Source organism: Armigeres subalbatus, chromosome 2, assembly GCF_024139115.2.
Source record: "Armigeres subalbatus isolate Guangzhou_Male chromosome 2, GZ_Asu_2, whole genome shotgun sequence".
Taxonomy (NCBI): Eukaryota; Metazoa; Arthropoda; class Insecta; order Diptera; family Culicidae; genus Armigeres; species Armigeres subalbatus.
In genome coordinates this window covers 11,896,643-11,916,029 of record NC_085140.1, presented here as the reverse complement: position 1 = coordinate 11,916,029, position 19,387 = coordinate 11,896,643, and the positions used below count along the sequence as shown (strand labels likewise).

The 19,387-nt window shown below is 44.1% G+C and overlaps 1 protein-coding gene and 1 long non-coding RNA gene across 2 annotated transcripts in view; both read left to right on the top strand.

Annotated features, from left to right (window-relative positions):
• The window catches only part of LOC134217768 (uncharacterized), a 529,775-nt gene that overhangs the window by 83,165 nt on the left and 427,223 nt on the right, over positions 1-19,387 (top strand). The gene's annotated exons all lie outside the window — the stretch shown is intronic.
• LOC134214028 (uncharacterized) lies at positions 17,911-18,778 on the top strand. Its single transcript, XR_009979613.1, has 2 exons — positions 17,911-18,303; positions 18,360-18,778. It is a non-coding gene; the product is annotated as an uncharacterized LOC134214028 (long non-coding RNA).

Genomic DNA, 19,387 nt, shown 5'->3' with positions numbered 1-19,387 from the left:
CTCCAGGAATTCCTCCGGAAGTTCCTCCAGGAATTCCTCCGGAAGTTCCTCCAGGAATTCCTCCGGAAGTTCCTCCAGGAATTCCTCCGGAAGTTCCTCCAGGAATTCCTCCGGAAGTTCCTCCAGGAATTCCTCCGGAAGTTCCTCCAGGAATTCCTCCGGAAGTTCCTCCAGGAATTCCTCCGGAAGTTCCTCCAGGAATTCCTCCGGAAGTTCCTCCAGGAATACCTCCGGAAGTTCCTCCAGGAATTCCTCCGGAAGTTCCTCCAGGAATTCCTCCCGAAGTTCCTCCAGGAATTCCTCCGGAAGTTCCTCCAGAAATTCCTCCGGAAGTTCCTCCAGGAATTCCTCCGGAAGTTCCTCCAGGAATTCCTCCGGAAGTTCCTCCAGAAATTCCTCCCGAAGTTCCTCCGGAAGTTCCTCCAGGAATTCCTCCGGAAGTTCCTCCAGGAATTCCTCCGGAAGTTCCTCCAGGAATTCCTCCGGAAGTTCCTCCAGGAATTCCTCCGGAAGTTCCTCCAGGAATTCCTCCGAAAGTTCCTCCAGGAATTCCTCCGGAAGTTCCTCCAGGAATTCCTCCGGAAGTTCCTCCAGGAATTCCTCCGGAAGTTCCTCCAGGAATTCCTCCGGAAGTTCCTCCAGGAATTCCTCCGGAAGTTCCTCCAGAAATTCCTCCTGAAGTTCCTCCAGGAATTCCTCCGGAAGTTCCTCCAGAAATTCCTCCTGAAGTTCCTCCAGGAATTCCTCCGGAAGTTCCTCCAGGAATTCCTCCGGAAGTTCCTCCAGGAATTCCTCCGGAAGTTCCTCCAGGAATTCCTCCGGAAGTTCCTCCAGGAATTCCTCCGGAAGTTCCTCCAGGAATTCCTCCGGAAGTTCCTCCAGGAATTAGTTCCTCCAGGAATTCCTCCGGAAGTTCCTCCAGGAATTCCTCGGAAGTTCCTCAGGAATTCCTCCGGAAGTTCCTCCAGGAATTCCTCCGGAAGTTCCTCCAGGAATTCCTCCGGAAGTTCCTCCAGGAATTCCTCCGGAAGTTCCTCCAGGAATTCCTCCGGAAGTTCCTCCAGGAATTCCTCCGGAAGTTCCTCCAGGAATTCCTCCGGAAGTTCCTCCAGGAATTCCTCCGGAAGTTCCTCCAGGAATTCCTCCGGAAGTTCCTCCAGGAATTCCTCCGGAAGTTCCTCCAGGAATTCCTCCGGAAGTTCCTCCAGAAATTCCTCCCGAAGTTCCTCCAGGAATTCCTCCGGAAGTTCCTCCAGAAATTCCTCCGGAAGTTCCTCCAGAAATTCCTCCCGAAGTTCCTCCAGGAATTCCTCCGGAAGTTCCTCCAGGAATTCCTCCGGAAGTTCCTCCAGGAATTCCTCCGGAAGTTCCTCCAGGAATTCCTCCGGAAGTTCCTCCAGGAATTCCTCCGGAAGTTCCTCCAGGAATTCCTCCGGAAGTTCCTCCAGGAATTCCTCCGGAAGTTCCTCCAGGAATTCCTCCGGAAGTTCCTCCAGGAATTCCTCCGGAAGTTCCTCCAGGAATTCCTCCGGAAGTGCCTCCAGGAATTCCTCCGGAAGTTCCTCCAGGAATTCCTCCGGAAGTTCCTGCAGGAATTCCTCCGGAAGTTCCTGCAGGAATTCCTCCGGAAGTTCCTCCAGGAATTCCTCCGGAAGTTCCTCCAGGAATTCCTCCGGAAGTTCCTCCAGGAATTCCTCCAGAAGTTCCTCCAGGAATTCCTCCGGAAGTTCCTCCAGGAATTCCTCCGGAAGTTCCTCCAGGAATTCCTCCGGAAGTTCCTCCAGGAATTCCTCCGGAAGTTCCTCCAGGAATTCCTCCGGAAGTTCCTCCAGGAATTCCTCCGGAAGTTCCTCCAGGAATTCCTCCGGAAGTTCCTCCAGGAATTCCTCCGAAGTTCCTCCAGGAATTCCTCCGAAGTTCCTCCAGGAATTCCTCGGAAGTTCCTCCAGGAATTCCTCCGGAAGTTCCTCCAGGAATTCCTCCGGAAGTTCCTCCAGGAATTCCTCCGGAAGTTCCTCCAGGAATTCCTCCGGAAGTTCCTCCAGGAATTCCTCCGGAAGTTCCTCCAGGAATTCCTCCGGAAGTTCCTCCAGGAATTCCTCCGGAAGTTCCTCCAGGAATTCCTCCGGAAGTTCCTCCAGGAATTCCTCCGGAAGTTCCTCCAGGAATTCCTCCGGAAGTTCCTCCAGGAATTCCTCCGGAAGTTCCTCCAGAAATTCCTCCCGAAGTTCCTCCAGGAATTCCTCCGGAAGTTCCTCCAGGAATTCCTCCGGAAGTTCCTCCAGGAATTCCTCCGGAAGTTCCTCCAGGAATTCCTCCGGAAGTTCCTCCAGGAATTCCTCCGGAAGTTCCTCCAGGAATTCCTCCGGAAGTTCCTCCAGGAATTCCTCCGGAAGTTCCTCCAGGAATTCCTCCGGAAGTTCCTCCAGGAATTCCTCCGGAAGTTCCTCCAGGAATTCCTCCGAAAGTTCCTCCAGGAATTCCTCCGGAAGGTCCTCCAGGAATTCCTCCGGAAGTTCCTCCAGGAATTCCTCCGGAAGTTCCTCCAGGAATTCCTCCGGAAGTTCCTCCAGGAATTCCTCCGGAAGTTCCTCCAGGAATTCCTCCGGAAGTTCCTCCAGGAATTCCTCCGGAAGTTCCTCTAGGAATTTCTCCGGAAGTTTCTCCAGAAGTTCCTCCGTAAGTTCCACCAGAAGTTCCTTTAGAAAGTTCCTCCAAGAATTCCTCAGGGAGTTCCTCCAGAAATTCCTCCCGAAGTTTTTCCAAGAATTCCTCTGGAAATTCCTCTTGGAATTATTTTGAAATTCCTTCAGGAAATCCTCCGGAAGTTCCTCAAGGATTTCCTTCGGAAGTTCCTCCAGGATTTCCTTCGGAAGTTCCTCCAGGAATTCCTCGGGAAGTTCCTCCAGGAATTCCTCCAGGAAGTTCCTCCAGGAATTCCTCCGGAAGTTCCTCAAGGAATTCCTCCGAATGTTCCTCCAGGAATTCCTCCGAATGTTCCTCCAGGAATTCCTCCGAAGTTCTTCCAGGATTTCTTCTGGAAGTTCATCCAGGAATTCCTCCGGAAGTTCCTCCGGAAGTTCCTCCAGGAATTCCTCCGGAAGTTCCTCCAGGAATTCCTCCGGAAGTTCCTCCAGGAATTCCTCCGGAAGTTCCTCCAGGAATTCCTCCGGAAGTTCCTCCAGGAATTCCTCCGGAAGTTCCTCCAGGAATTCCTCCGGAAGTTCCTCCAGGAATTCCTCCGGAAGTTCCTCCAGGAATTCCTCCGGAAGTTCCTCCAGGAATTCCTCCGGAAGTTCCTCCAGGAATTCCTCCGGAAGTTCCTCCAAGAGTTCCTACGAAAGCTCCTCCAGGAATTAAATACGGCTAAAGGTTTTTCCCTTTTCCCGTCCCGTTCCCGACTCCGAAAATAGACGGTTTAAGTGCCACTTCCAAAATGACCGTCTGACCGTGCCTGACTAGGTTTTATTTATGTTTTGTGTTCCTTCTTCTCTTCTCTTCTACCTCTTCTCTATCTTTCTCTACTGTGTGTGCGGATTTCTGGCTTCTATCGATGTCTATCTTCTACTATCGATCATCGTCGATCTTCGAGCTCAGTATTAGTGTGTGGAGTTTAACGCATGCGTTTTGTTATTGTAGGGTGCTGTCAATACGATACACCGCATGGCCGTTGTAGTGTTTCCAATAGCGCATTTGCACAAGATTCCACGCGGCGTATCACATTCTAAAGGAACAACCGCACCTCAGGAAACGCCGCAATGGTATCTCCCCATAAGAACCGAGTATACGGGCAGCAAAAAATGCGGTGCGTCGTTTCCTGTGAGGAGCGCCGCGTGTACTTGTGGGCAAATGCGTTAATAATGGTTTGGCTTTGTACTCACGGTACCCTTTGTCCGGTAGCGGAGGATTGCTGGAGGTATAGTAGAGTTGTACCGGCGGCCGCTGACGGAACGATGTTATTGCGGCAACCGTGCCAAATGCGAATATTGCGGAGTTTCGATGTGGAGAAAAGCGACGACCACTCCAAGTGTGGTAAATTGATGCGCAACGGAAATTCCCAGCCGGTGGTTGGTCCCGAACGGGTACTGAAGCTCGCGCTGAAGAAAGATGGCGCAGATAACGACGATGGGGATCGTCGATGGCTTGGCTTTGGTTTCGCTGCGTGTCGTAGCGAAGGCAAAACTTATGTTGGCCACTCTGTCGGAACAGTGGTTCCCTTCCTGCTTTCCCCTCAAGCCGGGACTTCTGCACCTTTAAGCGTGGGGTCGAGAGGCGCGTTTAGCTGGTTGTTGCGGTGTGCCGGGTTTGGACCGTGGATCGCTAGAAGCGATTCCTAAATAAAAAGCCGTCGAACGGCTGTTCGACACATTTCTAGACCAACATTTGAAAAGGGCGTAACAGCCAAAATTTATTCCTTCTAATTTCTCGTCTACATACAGGGTGTTCAATAAGTTCGAATACACTTTCAAAAAATGTTTAAAAATTGTAATTAAATTATTTCTTTTCCCGGTTAGATTTCATTGAAAGTATTGTTTATAAGGAACGTTTGTAACATTTCTTCTGGAATGACCTCTATTTTGTACTTCTTAACAAGCTTCAAACGTTTCTGAAATCCATCGCAAGCGGCACGCACGGTCTGCATGAGCATTTCGTACCAGATTTTGAGAATTACATCTTGAACTGGTCCTACTGACCTTGTATTCGTACAGCTTTAACATAATAAAGGACCAAACAAGAAAGTTAAGAGGGTTCAAATCCGGAAAGCTGGGAGGTCACAAAGTTTTGTCCAAAAAGTCGATGAAATTGTCCCCATATAAGGCTTAAATCGCATTTTCCGTGTATAAAGGGTTATCGTCCTATTGGAACACGTAGGGCTGATCTCCGTCTTATCTCCGGGCCACTGGGGGTATCAATCTTCCCCAAAATCTCAGTTTTGTAGTACACCGCAATGATCTTGACCTTCAAAAAATGCTATTTACAATGCCCCAATCCATTTTCACCGCGCGTAATAAACAAACAACAAGTGACAGAATTTCAACACCACACACATCCGTTAGCGTATATATATACCGCTAAAGCTGACACCAATACTTATACAGAATATGTACATTGGGCTTACAAACACAATGATCAAACATTTGTATTTGTTGGGTATACAAGTCTCTCACACTCGTACCTTAAGCACCACCTATCGTTGCACATTCACCCAATATGGAGTTGGAGGGAACGCTTACCTTGTGATGAGCCACCGACTGCGACGGGAAGTACCACCAGCTGCAAACCACCTCGAAGCCGCCAGCAGTAGAACGACGTATGACCGATAGCTGTACACGCACACACCACAGCTACCAGAAATTCCAACCGACAGCTATGTTCTCCTCTAACACAGCCACCGATAACGATGATCCGGACCGACGGTCGTATCCACCATTGATACGATCACCAGCCACCACCCACTGACAGTCGTGCTCCACACAACCACCACCACCAATCGGCTCTCTTGAAGGACCACGGCACTTCCTGTACCGACACACACCACTGCTGCAAACGCCACACCCGACGAAATGTGCAATGAATGCGCCAGGAGCAATGCCGAAAGCCAAAATGGCTTCAGAAAATTATATTAACTCTTTTTCGGCATCCGCCCCCAGCGATCCACCGACAGCACACGTCACGACTTGCTCCGCTCCGTCAATGCTCACTCCGCTCCGCGATGTTCGAGATGATTCTCCTCTTGCCGCTTGCAAGATGCACGTTCACCGGGTCGGGCGAGAATCTATGACAAAAGGTCGAGGGACAAAAGGTCGACAGACAAAAGGTCGAAGGACAAAAGGTCGAATGGACAAAAGGTCGAAGGGACAAAAGGTCGACGGGACAAAAGGTCGAATGAACAAAAGGTCGACGGGACAAAATGTCGAAAGGACAAAAAGTCGAAGGGACAAAAGGTCGAAATTACAAAATTGGTTAAAATTGAAAAGCCATAGTATTGAGAACAAAACAAATGAAATCTATGATGTGAGTACCGTCATCGGGGGTGACACTTGGCCAAATAAGGGTCAGGTTGGCCCATGTTTTCAACAAATTCAGCACAAGGAAAATGTAATATAAGACCTAATTTCTCTAGACTCTAATTTCTACACAAAACTCTGCCACTAATATGCAATATGCATAAGCACATTCGTTCATTTATTTAGCTTACATCTAAACAGAAACCACTGAATCAACAATTTGACGCCACAATACACGAGTTAATAATTCGAGAATACGGAGTTCTGTTTAAAAAAAAAAACAAACGTCTCACTACCTTCACTGTACACAACCAACTGATTTATTATCCTTAACTTAACTACATTACATGTATGCTAAGTCTGCACTGGCTCGGTAGGTACAGGTTTGATGATCGCCCTCGATATCGTTCACCTGGTTCTGCTGATGCGCCTCGATGTTGCCAACTCCAAAATGCTGACACCGATGGGAACGTCGATGGAAATTCACAAAGTCCGGTCGGCAACGACGTTAACTCAAGGTTCGATACCGCATCTCTCCAGCCTCGAATGCGCCCCACGCAGGCCAAGTCGTTTTACACTTGGTCTGCCCACCTCGCTCGCTGTGCTCCATACCGTCTCGTATCTGCCGGATCGGTAGCTAACACCATCTTTGCAGGGTAGTTGTACGGAATTCTTGCAACATGCCCTGCCCATCGTACCCTTCCGGCTTTAGCTACCTTCTGGATACTGGGTTCGCCGTAGAGCTGGGCTTGCTCGTGGTTCATTGTTCGTCGCTACACACCGTCTTTTTGTACACCGCCAAAGATGGTCCTCAGCACCCGTTTCTCGAATACTCCGAGTGCTTGCATATGCACAATCATGATTTTATCCTGAAACACTAATGCAGGATCGTTCATGCTGTGTACCATAAGAGAGATTTTTTCGTAATGTTGTACAATATAAAACATCACGCATGTTTGAGTGTTAAAACGATTCGTACGGCTGAATCACCGAATAATGTGCATAATGTAAACTGTTATGTACGGCTTAAGGCCAGTCTTTGTGTACATGATTCAGTGTTTATTTCTTATTTAAAACCAATAATAACGCCACGTTGAATTAAAACCAATAATATTCCCATCTAATACATGATGATGAGTGGAAAATGAATTTGACACACATTTACACAAGAGACTTCTGATTCTCCATGATCGATATCGGAATGAAATGTATAGAAATGTATAGGAAGTCGCGTTGGTGAAATAATTAATTATACGACACTGAATCAAAGATACCAAAACCAACGTATTTCACTCAAACATTTTTCAGTTCTCGTCCCGAGAACTAATCAAAATCATATAATGCTCGGCCTGGCTGTTGAATATTCACCGTGAATTGGTTAAAGAACTGCCCATGAAATAAAGAAGGAGAAATCTCTGGGAAATGTAACAAGCTAAATTTTTTTTCAGAAACATGTTTTCAAACTTGTCGTATATTTAGTATTTTTCATGTATACAGAATTATAGATTTTTAAATTTTGTCCATTCGACTTTTTGTCCCTTCGACCTTTTGTCCCGTCGACGTTTTGTCCCCTCGACCTTTTGTCCCGTCGACCTTTTGTCCCGTCGACCGTTTTGTTCTTTCGACCTTTTGTCCCTTCGACCTTTTGTCCCATCGACCTTTTGTCTCTTCGACCTTTTGTCCGTCGACCTTTTGTCCTTCGACCTTTTGTCTTTCGACATTCTGTCCCAAAGCCTCGGGCGAAGCTCGCATCAAGACGTTGCTTCCGCTACACCGCCTCTCGGAAATCTTCTTCTTCTTGAAGAAAAAACACTACTTCCTTTTTCACTCACTTTATTAGTGTTAAGATTACAATGTTTGAATACAGAATAAACAGAAACTGAATGGGACATCTATTTTATAATTGATTTGTTTGCAACGGCTACCAACATATGCGAGCCGATACCACGCCCCTTCAGGTTTTGCTGCTGGATGTTGGTGTCCGAGAAAGCGTTCATCGCGTACAGTATTCGAACTTATTGAATACCCTGTATATTTCTATATATGTAGTCAAAGAATCAGAAGGAATAAATTTTGGCTGTTACGCCCTTTTCAAATGTTGCTCTAGATTTAACAAAAACAACTCCACACAATCAATTTCACTAATTACCTTTTCTTTTACTGAATGTAATATCTTTTACTGAAGTAGGTGAAGTAATTGTAATTGGACGACTTGATCAAACGACGATTCTCATCAACCACGAATGTAAACCGATTAAAGCGCTATTTCTTTCGCTTTCCTTTTCGTCTGAATGACCTGTCTCGCTTAATTTATCTTTGGACTCTTATACTTTTTAAAAGAGAGCAATGCTCGGATTTGAACTTTGACACCTCGTGTTTTATAGCGGAGTGGGATTGATTGCATACGCTTTAATTAATGAAGGCGACTAGAATGCAAGCTATGCGGATTTGAAGTAGTGCATTTTCTTGGAAATGGGTACATATAATATCTCAAACCTCCTTAGCCGTGCGGTAATACGCGATTTTCGGATTGGAAATTGTCTCGACTTCCCTGGGCATAAAAGTATCATCGTGCTAGCCACATGATATACGAATGCAAAAATGGTAACCTGGCTTAGAAACCTCGCAGTTAATAACTGTGGAAGTGCTTAATGAACACTAAGCTGCGAGGCGGCTCTGTCCCAGTGTGGGGATGTAATGGGGATGTAAGAAGAAGAATATCTCAAACATAAATGACTATGGGATGCAAGTGAATTTAACAATGAACATAAATAATTACAAATAGAAAATAAATTTACATTAAGAACAAAAATAATAAATAGAACGGATATATTAATATTAGTTTATCATATTATATGTACAAATTCATGATTATATTCAATAAATCTAAAAATAATATTTACAAAATAGTGACCATGTTACAAATTCCTCCGGAAGTTCCTCCAGGAAATTGGCATGGGCATACTATTCTTACTCCGACTTTCGAAGTTTGAGGCCCTAACCATTATGTTATAAGCATTATCAGAATGATTCAATACATCTTGATTCAAGAAATAATATTTGGAGATGGCAACAATACCACCAGATGACAGCATAGACTGCTATAAGATATTGATTTTTAGGCTTTTTCAGATAGAGATATTCAAACAGGTTTGTATCTGCTTTGCTCGATGTTTCGGCCCGTTTATTGGGTCTTTTTCAAGGGAAAACTTACTGCTGTTCTTCGTATGCACATAGTATTCAAGCCAAGATGAATACACCACTAGGTGTTCCAATCTGCCAAATTCACGATTCAGCCATCTTGGATTTTAGTATGGGAGAGCCAGCCGGTTTGTTGTCGTTTTGCACTGAAAATGAATTTTTCACCCCCGCCTTCTTCTCTTCCACAAACTAAGCACATTGCAACACCTAGCTGTGTATTCATCTTGATTCAAGCGGTCAATAAATACTAGACCATCTAAGTATTGATGCCAGTAGAAGCAAAACTTATGTTCGGGCTCTGGCCAGTCAATTAGAGCTACCAAGTAGATGCACTTGGAAACCATAAAAAAGTTGTATGGTACAAGATGCATAACCTTTAAAATAAAAAGTAAAAAGTATCTATTACATTGATAAATTTTCTTCAGGTGCTTATGGTCTGAAGCAGTTGGTATACAAGAAAAGCAAAACTAAAAAACCTCTTTTAAAAAGATCTTATTGTAATAAATCAATCGTCACGGATTTATTCACACGTGATTCTAGATAAGCAATATTCAAAATTCTGTGATTAGTTGTATGTAAGTTAATAAGACACTATAAAAGAAACATGCTACCAGCCATGCGAATGATAGAAGGCCAGACTTTGAGGTTATACTTTCCACAACTAGGCAAACGACATACATGAGTTTCGATTGGCTCGAACCTGAAGAGGTGAGGCACCTCCGTGCCGATTTCATCTTGGAATTTTATGGAGCATCAAGAACAAGACGGAGAAAAAGCCAACAATGCAAATTGATGTCAAAAATTTAAGCTTCTTTGAAGTAGTGGTAGAACACAATCGAGACTGGCAACGAAGCTGCGGGGGAGGAAAGCTATGCCGCGGGGGAGGCTTCTTTGATCTGGATCGTATATTTTGTCGGATGACATAAAACAGATGCGAAGAGCTTTCCTGTGGGGTTCACCACCGGGACACGGAATGGGACGACAATGAATGCCCTGGATTATGGAGAGTGAGGGCGTGGCAGTAGCTTTCATAGGAATATTCATAACGATCTACAAATTTCCCACTCGTGCTTCACGCTTGGCCGGGGATGAAATAGAGTAGCGTTGGTGGTTGGGATCGAGAGAAACGTATTTTCCATATTTCAAAATTTAGTCACACAAAGAAACAAACGAATGGAAGCTAACCGCACGAGGGAAGGAGATTATGCATTCGTCGGAAACAAAATATATTCATTCCATATAAAAGGCAAAATATTTTGAAATTTATTCGGCCAAAGTATCCATCCCATCATTGCCATATCTCTGGCTGACGGTGGCATCCGATCCGGGCCCATGACTTTGACAATCAAATGCAAACACACTCCCTAGCTTCGTAGTGGGATTATACAGTCGAGTCTTTTACAACACGGTCAACGGTGGCAGTCGTCAGCTGACCTTTTCGGCTGACTTTGCACCGATACAACTATTATATGCGAAATTAATATTATAAGCCTGAACCACACACTGACCGTATTTTATGATATTCGTCTGTGGATCGAACATTAAGCCCCATATGCTGAATCACATCTAATTCCACTTGCCTCCATGTCAAACGATTTACTGGTTTTCCATCCGGGTTGATTTAAATGTCTGAGAAACTATCACAGCCGTCGGATCGACCTAAAGCCGATGATGATGTGACAATCAAATTGAATTGTTTTTCAGTGCCGGTATGATTTCAATTTGCTGGAGGTAAAGTAAAGCAATTAATTTGAATTGCCCCCCAATGCGATTAATTCGATATGAAGATTTGAAATACAGCTTAAGGCTTTCCAGTTATTATCATATTTGAATTTATGTTTGCGTAAAATGGACTGGGAAGGGTTTGAAGCCTACGTATCTGCCTTTCAAGACCCTACAGAAGCCATCGTATTACTACTGATTCCCCAGTACACTGGTAAAGTATTTATTCCATTTAAAAATACATTAACGTGGGTAGATTTTTTCGTATTTCAATCGTCTTTATAATAGAATGGTGAATTTCCCTTGCAAGCGCAAGCAAAGGCGTGGGATGGCATTTCTGAAATTGTCGATTGATTATAGGTTTACTCTATTTTCAGACGTGATTACCACACGAGATACAAATTCGTGCAACAACAGGCAACAAAAGCATTCAGTTAATTATTGTGAGAGTGATTATTTGAACATTAAATATAAATACCCGTTGAATTTCAATGACAAACATAGATCCATTAAGGAAAAATAAGAACAGGCGAAAGTAATGATTATAATCAGACGTTTTTGCCAAACATTTTAACTGTATCAAATTTAGTAACCATACTATCATCAGATTTTAATACTTAGCATTTTGTTTTGTCAATAATGTTCTTATTTCAATTTTCAACTTTCATTTCCTTTTGGTATCTATATCTCAAGATGGTAACGCATATTCTCAAAAAGATGTGTTTGGTTTTCCTTAGCTAAGTAGTTATTATGCTATTGACACTAATTCGTCCTTTGCATAATAGAACAGTATTAAATCGGATTATTTGATGCGAATTATAAAAAAAGACAAAAATGGACCCTAAAATGTTTCACCTTAATAATGACGCCAAAAAGCAAACTGTACTTTCTGCTGTTCAACCTTTCCTCATTTTGCCATAGGTTTCTGCCAACATTTGAAAAGCTCGTTCACCACCAACCAACCTGGGACTGCTTCCTTCCCATCGTTGCGAAGATTCCACCCCACGACTGAATACTCGCCCTACCCCCGGTGAATAGCAGAGATGATAAATTAGCATCAAACACATTTGTCTTTCTTGCGTGCCTTCCATCTGCCAGGGCGGTGGTGGTATCGCAGCCACGACTTCATTTTCCTGGTTTTTCACCAACAGGCCCCCAAGGCAGCCTCAAATCTTAGCACACGGCAGGGAATTTCTCTCTAGCGTTCCGGCTCCGGATTGTAAATCGTTTGGCGATATAAAGCAAGTGAGCGAGGCCGGGGAGGCTCCCTCGGCTGTCGTTTCCGACGTCACAACCGCAGCCCGACGGATTTGCGTAGCTTACTTCAGTCTACTAATCTAGGATACGGCCTAGGTCTTACGCTTCATCTGCGATATGAGCTTCGGTAGCTTGGAATTATCAACATATGAGCAGTTTTATGTAGAGAAGAAAGGAAAGAAGAACGTAAACGTGTCGTATAGAGCCCCTGATGAAAGCTTACAGCCCATTCGGATGCGTACTGCAGTTCATATTTCTGTGAAAAAGTGAATGTATGAGCGGCACCATTACGGAAAGTTTCACTGAACCAGTACGTCGGAAAAGTACGAAGCACAGATCAACACCCAGGGAGCGTTCAAAATGTATACGAGGAAATATTGGTTTTTCATAGAAGATAATAAAGCTGAATAAATCATTATTACACAGAATTTGTTTGTTCAGTTGGACCGAACTTGGTACAGACGCTAATATCCATTCTTAAGAACAAATATATGTCTATAGGATCTATCTCCCAAAGTGTTATTCCTCAAGTATTTTTGTGGTTCGTGCTAACGTAAGAACGACACGACACTCATACACCCTCCACGTTATTCCAACCTGTCTAATGTGTTTTTTTTTTCAATTTATTTTATAATAAAAAAACGAAGATATCATGTGCGCTGGGTGGATTATCTGATTTTTAATGTGTTTATTTTTTTCGGGACATTTCCTCGCGAGCAACAACCACCGACACCAGGAAGATGACTCTCACACCTGGACCCAAAATATCATATTTATCAACCGTATTGAGGGGAGCAGGGCGTCCGATTCACTGGTTGTATTGAAATCTAGTCTAGTCCCCGGCGGCGGGTCTAGCCTACGCCGACGGAGAGTTCCCCGACGAAGGAAGTTCTCCCGATACCGATGCTCTTTGGTCGTTACGCCATTTCTTCTCCCAGTCAACACAAGATCGCATATGATGTCACATAAGATGCTAAAGTGGAGGCCATATAGGTACATCCCCATACAATATGTACGTATATCGCCTCCACTTTAGCATCTTATGTTGCATCATATACGATTTTGTGTTGACTGGGCTGTAACTCGGATGAAATCCATGTAGCTACCATGTCGACTGCATTCCACTTGCTTTCCTCTCGTAGTAGCATGCCCAAACCGATGAAAATACTTCCTGAAGCAGCCGTGGCCTGACATAAACTGTGACAGGTGAAAGTTTACTTCGCCATGCTTCCTGTTCATCCACGTTGACAGGTTTGGAATGAGTCGGTGGGTCCAACTTCCATTGTCCGTACTGTCCTGTTCATGCTGCCACCTCTCCATTGAACGGATTCTCTCCATCTTTCTCGCATTTCGCGTGCCTTTTCGCTGATAGCACTCAATATTTTCCACCTGGCAGATGCAAATAGGGACCATCCCGGCGATAACGCATACTGTCTCCAACGATATCGTTTGTAGGGGCTCGCGACTCATATGGCCATCAGCCGGAACGCACTTTGTAGTCTACTACAGTTCCGCTTGATTTCCAGTGCATTACCCCAAGCAGGGACTCCATGCCACAGTATCGATGACGAGACACTAGCTAGTAGGCGTCTGGTGCTACTTCTTCTACTTCTACGTTTGGCATGATCGCAGACGTAATCGACCTGGTTATTGAAATTTAGCCAGTCGTCGATCATCAATCCCAGATGTTTCAGTGATCGCTTGGATGCAATCGCATCTGCAACGACGATCTCCATCCGCTGAATCGCATTACAGTTGCTGACTAATAGCACCTTCGTCTAATGGTGAGCTATTTGCAGCTTCACTCCGTTCATCCAGCTCTCGATCATTGCTATCGCCTTCGCCGCCAACACCTCTACTTCTTCAGGTGTCTCGCCCATCAACGTTAGTGACACGTCGTTCGCAAAACCCACGATTTTACATTTTCCAGGTAACCCCAGACTCAGGAATCCATCGTACATCCCTTTCCAAAGAGTTGGACCGAGAATGGAACCTCGAGGAACGCCCGCTGTAACCCGCATCGACTTACGCCTTTCGTTAGTGTCAAACACCAACACTCTGCTCTGAAAGAAGCTCTTCAGGGTATCGCACAGGTAACCAGGGACCCGCATTCTATGCAGCGCTGATGCGATGGCTTCGAAGCTGGCACTATTGAATGCATTTTTTACGTCTATTGTTACCACTGACTGCGCAATATTGATCTCCTCTTCCCTTCTGTTTGGACATCTTCTCAGCGCTCTCGAGCACTGTCCGAATTGCATCCACCATCGATACACCTTTGCGGAACCCAAACTGCATCTTCGACAGTTTGCGCTCTGGATCCTCCACATTTCTGAGAAGTTGCATTCGTCCAGGACCTTTGCAGCACTGTTCTGAACATATCTGGACATGCCACGAGCGCAGCTTTTAATGCCACGTTCGGTATTCCATCCAGACCGGGGACTTTCTTCGCCTGCAGGCGCTTCGACGCTTCTGCAAGCTCCTCATTGGACAATTGTTGGTACTCAGCGTTTGTTTCTTCTTCTTCGCCGTACGGTATTGGTGGCCACGTGGTCGGGTCGTGTTTCGGGAAAAGACCCTCCACGATCTTCTTTAACTTGACCGGACACTTTTTGGCTGGCGTCGACGGACCCTTCATCTTCGCCATCACGACTCTTTAGGCGTCCCCCCACGAGTTGGCATCTGCTTCTCGACACAACTCCTTGTAACAGTCTAACTTTTTAAAGCGGTTCTAGAGTCCTAGTTCCCAGAACGCCGCCTTGCGCTCTTCTCTCGCTGGTTCTGTTCTCGTTCTCTGTGCCCGCCTCCTGGCTCTGAGACAAGCAGCACGAAGCGTACTGAGTCCCTCGTTCCACCAGTAACCTGGACACCGAATGCTCCTCGGCTCCAGTTTACGCGGCATTGCTGCATCAAAAGCCGATACCATTCTCCTTATTAGCTCGACTGCATTTACGATCTCGGTACTACTGTCCGATCGAAGTGCCTCGACGGAGAGATCTTTATTGAAGGCTTTCGTCTTCCACTTCCTCTCGCTGGTCATCCTTCTCCGCGTTTCACCATGGTTTCGTTGGCGGACACGGAAACGTTCCGCCTGATGGTCGCTATGGGTGTAGTCTTCACTTACTCCCCAGTCCATATTTATCGTCAGTGAAGGGCAACAGAATGTGATGTCAATTATAGGCTCCCTCCCGTCTCTCCGAAATGTGCTCACGGAGCCTTCATTGCACAATCGTACATCTAGCTTCGCTAGAGCTTCCTGCAGCACATATCCTCTTGTGTTGGTCACTCTACTGCCCCACTCCACAGCCCAGGCATTAAAGTCACCTGCTATGACTGCTGGCCTTCGTCCGATCAGCTTGTCGGTTAACTGATCCGGTATATGGCTGAACCGTTCCACGGTCCATCGTGGAGGTGCATAGCAATTGCATACAAAGACGCCGTCCATGTTGGCGAAGCCTTCACATTGAAACCCGCTCATTCACAAACGTAAATAAGAATTTCAGGGTCGTAGTTTTCTGATCAAACTGTGTTCCCTTTTACAATTAGGAGTCTTGAAGTAACTCACTGTCCACCGGGAATTGGAATAAAGCAGAATACACCTCCTAGAGATAACCCGCGCAAAAAAGGGTTTCCAAGAAAAAGCCTTTCCACCGTTTTCACTCAAAAGCTTAAAAAAGAACTATTTTCCCGAAACGACCAAAGCAAACAGAGGCGTGGAAGCTCCTTTATGAGCACGGAGAACGATATCGAAAACAAGATCCTATTATACCAAGGCAGTGCACGTTAAATGATAAGGTCTAGTACCCTTTTTACATTTTAACTACATTAGTTATTTATTTTCTGAATGGGCCCTACGGACGTCACTTAATTCTAGGGTATACTTGCGGTTGGTGTGGGGTTTGAGTATATTACCATCAGTGTGTGATTCTACATTAACACCTCAGCGTGTCGATCAGCGCGCAGCAAGCCATGACTCGGCCTCTTCTGGTCAGACCTCCGTAGCGTGCACACGCACCCACGGAGAGCTGCTGTCATAACAATTCGCTCCGGCCATTTGGAGCCACACATTTTGGCGATCCTGCCAGGAGATTTGTTGGATCCTGAAGCTGATTTCAAAAGGTGAGTTGAATTCAATGGTAATGTGCTAATGTGTTAAAATATCTGATGATTAAAAAAACACAAGGCAATGGGTTTGAATGGCTACAAAGCGCGTCTGGAAGAACGCTTCAAAATGGGTTGTGGTTTGAAAATCACAAAGCGTGTCTAGAAGACCGCTGGAAATGGATTGTGGGTTGGAAAACCACAAAGCGCGTCTGGAAGACCGCTGGAAAATGGATTGTGGTTTGAAAATCGCAAAGCGCGTCTGGAAGACCGCTGGAAAATGGATTGTGGTTTGGAAAATCACAAAGCGCGTCTGGAAGACCGCTGGAAAATGGATTGTGGTTTGGAAAATCACAAAGCGCGTCTGGAAGACCGCTGGAAAATGGATTGTGGTTTGAAAAATCACAAAGCGCGTCTAAAAGACCGCTGGAAAGTGGATTGTGGTTTGGAAAATCACAAAACGCGCCTGGAAGAGCTGGAAATGGTTTGTGGTTTGGAAAACCACAAAGCGCGCCTGGAAGACCGCTGGAAAATTAATTGTGGTTTAAAAAAGCATGGGAGACCACAAAGCGCGCCTGGAAGACTGCTGGAAAATTAATTGTGGTTTAAAAAAGCATGGGAGACCGCTGGTTTGTGGTTTGCAATACCACAAGGCATGTCTGGGAGACTGCCGAGAAAAAAAGTTGACAATCTATCAAATGCCAAGGTTTTAAGCATATATTTTGAGTAACATAAATTTAGTTTGAAATGTATAACTTAGCGACTTTAATGTACATGAGACTACCAGTTAAGCTATTTCTATCGAAATCTGAGAGATATGGAGATCTATCGTATCTACAAAGTTGTTTGGAAGGCTTAATATATTATCTTGAAGTTTATTTTGGAATTTACTGACTTAGTAGTCGTAGCGGAATTACCCGTTGGATAAAATATCCAACATTCACGAAGCTCAAAAAACGTTGCCAGCATTCACAAAGTCATATTGGATTGGATTGGAATGGATTTGAATTGGATATGGATTAGATTTTGGTTAGATTTGGATTGGATTTGGAATGGATTTGATTTGGATTAGAATTGTATTTGATTGGATTTGGATTTGGAACGGATTTGGATTAGATTTTGATTGGAGTGGATTTGGAATGGATGTGGAACGGATTTGGATTGAATATGGAATGGATTCGGATTGGATTTGGGTTGGATTTAGATAGGATTTGGATTAGATTTTGGTTGGATTTGATTGGAATGGATTTTAATTGGATATGGATTGGATTTGGATTAGACATTGGTTGGATTTGGATTGGATTTGGACTGGATTTGAATTGGATTTGATTTAGATTAGGATTAGAATTGCATTTGATTGGATTTGGATTTGGAACGGATTTACATTGGATTTGGATTGGATTTGGATTAGATTTTGATTGGAGTGGATTTGGAATGGATTTGTAATAGATGTGGAACGGATATGGATTGAATGTGGAATGGATTTGGGTTGGATTTAGATTGGATTAGGATTGGATGTTGATTGGAATTGGATCGAATTGTTTGGATTTCATTCACCCTTATTCTGCGTCTCGCACGAGTCGAGACGACTGTTCTCGTTTCGTTGTCGTGTGACACTTCTCGCTTTATTCCGAATGTCGACTCGCGCGAGGCGAGGCGTTCATTTCGTATCGAGAGGAAGGATGAACCGACATCGAATTGAAGTTCACCCAGAGAAACGTCAAACTAATAAAAGTTCATCACTGGGCTTAGATAAGGGCGAAAAGAATAAAGCTTAACAAAACAATATTTTTAAATATGGTTTTTATTACAAATATTTGCAAAAACAGAACCATAATTAAATAATGTATGCTTTATTTCACCATTTGAGAATAATCCAATGAATTATTGTTCGATTTTTTAACTATCTTTGCGACTAAAGTGATTATAGAAATTTGCTCTTTTTGGAAATGGTTAAGATTTGTGTGTTATAGTTCGCTGAATTTTTCTTCGGAGGAAAACCAAAACAAACTAGGTATGTTTAAAATTTAATAACAATAAAATGTTACTATTGTAATTTATTAATTACAGTTACGGTTAATTGACGAGGAAGAGTGTTTTTACGTGATGGTATCACCAACCTATCAGAACCAGATCCAGATTTTCATCTACGAACACCATGGCGCACCATTCAGAAGTTTTTTTTGCCATCGAGATGCTCGCAGAAGTTGGATTGGATTCTGGAGGAAGGAATCTGTGCGGAATATATGGGCCATGGCGATGGGAATTGAACTAGTTGCTCGAGTATTCCCGGACGTTTAATTTCCGAATGTTTATCTGCTGTGCCGCCCTGGACATTAGGAGAAGAGAAAAATAACGATGAAGTTACGGAGTAGGTATTTCATTTTGACTTTCAAATGCTATTATTTAGAAATCGAAATATTGCTAATGTAATCTCTTTTTGAATTATAATTTAAATAAAATAATATGAAAGTAGTCGTAGGATTATATGAAAATCTTTCGTATTGCAGTCTCTGATTGTTTTTGGGCATTCTTCGAAAACCTTCACAGGATTATGCCGGAAACCTAGGCAATATTCTTTGGAAATTCTCCGTAGAATTCTGGGAAATCCTTCAGCAAAATAATAAGCATGAGGCGGTCAAAATCATCCTGAAAGTGGTCTATCAGCTATGTTTAGAATTCAAACGCCTGATGATGCTAGTGCTAGTTTGAGAAATTTCATGTTAAATTAGCTTTTTAACGTTTTTACAAATTTGGTTGGGGAGCAAAATCTATTAAGAAGGGGGTCGGTTAACTGTTAGATGCTTTAGAAGATATTTTTTCATATTGTTGAAAGATATCTTTCCTTTAAATCAATTGTGATGCTCGTCATATTAGTTTGGAATTCAACCACGTGGGTATCCGAGGGCGAGACGAGGTGACGGGGTATCCGGGACCTGGGTGATTTTGTCTGTTGGTGTTCGAATATGAGTATGTATGCTTGTGTCGCTTTGTCTAGTGTATGAGTGTGGTTTTAAAGTGGTGTGTATATTTAGAAGTCACTACGTCCTCTTGAAAAACCGGAGCATCCGTAAAAATAATCAATTCGTAAATTTCAT